Source organism: Lontra canadensis, unplaced genomic scaffold, assembly GCF_010015895.1.
Source record: "Lontra canadensis isolate GAN:19392208 unplaced genomic scaffold, GSC_riverotter_1.0 scaffold30, whole genome shotgun sequence".
NCBI classification, from domain to species: domain Eukaryota; kingdom Metazoa; phylum Chordata; class Mammalia; order Carnivora; family Mustelidae; genus Lontra; species Lontra canadensis.
The window spans coordinates 9,175,296-9,178,874 of record NW_022631024.1 but is presented as its reverse complement, the minus strand read 5'-3'; positions in this window follow the sequence as shown (position 1 = coordinate 9,178,874).

Genomic DNA, 3,579 nt, shown 5'->3' with positions numbered 1-3,579 from the left:
GGACCATAGGGAAAGGAAGGGAAAACAGAATGGCAAGTTGTCAGAGAGGAAGAAAAATCATGAGAAACTCTTAAGTATAGTGAACAAACTGAAGGTTGCTGGAGGGGCAGTGGGTGGGAGGATGGGGTAATTGGGTGATGAGCATTAAGGGGGGCACATGATGTGAAGAGCACTGGGTGTTATACGCAACTGATAGATTATTGAACACTACATCTGAAACTAATGATGTACTATTGGTTGGCAATTGAATTTAAATTAGAAAAAAATATACCTTCGGGGTGCCTGGATGGCTCAGTGGGTTAAAGCCTCTGCCTTCGGCTCAGGTCATGATCTCAGGGTCCTGGGATCGAGCCCTACATTGGGCTCTCTGCTCAGTGGGGAGCCTGCTTCCTCCTCTCTCTCTGCCTACTTGTGATCTCTGTCTGTCAAATAAATAAATAAAATCTTTTAAAAAATACCTTCAAGATAAAAAGAAAAGAAAGAATAATCTTCCCTGGGCCCAAGGCTTGATGCTTTCTATGAAGGTATGAGACTATATTAGGGAATTCAGGCAGGAAATCATAAAACGGAATCTAAGAGACCTGTAATATAGGTACTATGTAAAGCAAAAAAGGAACCAAAGCTCTCTAAGTAGAAGTTGTCTTTCAAATATACTTTCAGGTGGAAGCAACGATGCTGTCTAAAGGGGAGGGAGTGATCAGGGACTTTGGAGAGAAGCATTGGAAAGGGCTGGTTGACAGTGCCTGCAGTAAGAGCAGCTAGGAACCAAGCCACACTAACACTAACCAACTGAGAACTAGGATTTTACATCTAAGACTTGAATAATGAGATGGGGCCCCCAGCCTGGATCTGGTGATATGCCTACTAATTGTAAGCAGCCAGCTGGCTCTCTTCCTCATCTCCCCAAGGTTTAGCATTAAAGGTCTGAGAGTCAGTGGCCAGTGGTGAGTGTGGTATCCTTCTGTTTATGAACTAGTAATAAGAAGTGACTTCAGGGAGAGCACAGAGAAGTGATGAACGTGCACACGCACGCACACGCGCACACACACACACACACCCCTGCTCCTGATGAAGGATACCCAGTCCTGCTCTGAACTTCATGCACAAGTCATCTAGCTCCTGGGAGTATGGATTTGGTTTCTCAGCTTCTCATCAGCACACCCAGGGACCAGATTCAGCCTACAACTTCCGTGATCCTAACCCTCTCACTGACACAGAAAAAAGTCATGAGCCTGGAGCTTATGACTTCTTATCCTTCTTAAATCACCAGCTTCAGAAACGGAGATGGGAAGACTCCATTCGACCCACCAGGGAAAGAGCCCAAGGAGACAGGACACCAAGCTCTAGGTTAGAGACCTGCATTGAACATGGATTAATTGCTCAGTTCTCTTCTCCCTCCCTCCAGCACAGATGCCCTAGGGCAATGTCCCTAAACTTCGATGTTCAGCAGAACCTCCTGGGAGTTCGTTAAAGATGCAGATCCCAGCCCCACCTCCAGAGATACTCATGCATGAGATCTGGGAGACAGCTAATTCCAAGGCAGGTGGTTCTAAGGGAAGACTTTGAGGAAACACCATCCTTAGGAAGAATATCAGAGTGTGAGGCCAAAATGAGATGCTGAAAGGTCCCTTTACTGGCCCTTGCTTGCCAGGTTTCTGTTTCTCCTAGTTAGGTCATAGCTAAGGATATCGTGGGATCTTACAGCTTCCATGATTTAAGTCTTCACAACAGTGCTCTTCAAATTGTAGTTCACAGATCTGCAGCATCAACCTCATGTGGAAACTTGTTAGAAATGCAAAATTGGGGGTCCCATCCCAGAACTACTGAATCAGAACTCATGGTAGTAGATTCCAGGACCCTGTGTTTAAATAACTTCTCCAGGATTTTTTTTTTAATTTGAGTAATTTAAGTCGACAAATGATGTTACATTAGTTCCAAGTGTACAACAGTGATTCAACTTCCCTATACATTATGCCATGCTCACCACAAGCGTAGCTACCACCTGTCACCATACAACATTCTTGTTAATTATATTCCCTATGCTGTGCCTTTTATTCCTGTGACAGAAATGCACACTGAAGTTTGAGAAGCTTCGCTTTTATTCTTCACTTGGGAAGGTGGGGTATCTGTGGATAGTCACTGCTGAACCTGGAGTGGCATTTGTAGGAAAGTAGTGATGCTTTCAGAGAGATGCACTATAATTTGGTTATATTTACAAAGAAGGCCAGCATGAAGCATGCTTTCACTTGTCATTGCATATGAGGGCTAAGCAGCAACAACCACACAGTGTTGGCAAAGGAGGGTTGGTGAGTCTTGATTTCCTACTGGGCCCTCTGTCTTCAGAGCTGTTGTTGTAACATTTTATATCATGGGCAGAGGGTAATACATTTCCTCTTATTCAGATGACAAGCAGTTTGGATACTTTGATTTCAAAAGATCTAACAGGTGTAAGGTGGTATCTCATTGTGGTTTTTATTTGTATTTCCCTGACAGCAAAATATCTATAAAGATGGAAAGAAAATCTGTTTAAGATACATAAGATTTACCAAAATGAGGCTTTTAAGTTTCTTTGACTCTTACCTTGCACATTTTTTTTTCCTGGCAAGCATATAGGCATTCCACAGAAAGCCCCTGGGGTCTTGGAGACAGAACAATTACCACCATTAGAGTGGTTCTAGGGAAACAGGAAACAGTGTAAAGAACCTGTGCTTTCCAGGGGACACCCAAAGACCACTGCTCCATGAACAGGCACCCCTCTCCTGAGCCTTAATTCCCTTACATGTACAGTGGGGACCCTCAGCTGTTAGCTTCCCCCTTCCTCATCCTCCCACCATCTGCCTATGGTAGTTTCTATCTTCCTGGGCAGGTCATACAAGTCAAGACATTTTACAGTGGGGTTTATTTATTTATTTAAAACAAATACCCAAGGTATAGTACGTTGTTTTTGATGTGATGTTCAGTGGTTCATTGTTTGCATATAGCACCCAGTGCTCATCGTGTCATGCACCCTCCTTAATGCTCATCATCGAGTTATCCCATTACCGTGGGGTATAAATGCTGGTGACCTTTGCAGACCTTACCCTGACTATACACATTTGTTTGGTCCATATAGTATTTTAAAACTGGGAAGCTCACATAAAAAATCCAATTGGGAGCTTTTATTAAAAATTGGAGGATTTGCAAAAAAAAAAAAATACATAAGAGAGTGTAATGAAATGAAATAGCTAATTCTTTAGAGTCTGGGGCATCTTAAAGCCTGAGATTATGGGCCCAAAATATAAGGGGTTCCAAAAATCTCAAATAAGGGATAACCAAAACCAAATCATTGTATTATGCATGCCCCCAAGTTGCAGAAATAAGTAATAAAATTAAGTTAGCATTTGCTGATCAAAAGATATTTATAAAAGAGAGCATTGTTAATATGGGAATGAAATTCTGGACAACAAATATTTACCACGCACATCCAACATGCCACCATTTGCCTTAGGGTGGGAACATTAAAGTTTTGAAAAATATTCAAATGGAAAATCAAATACATACATCAACCAAAATGAGGTTTTGATTTAAATAAACGTTATA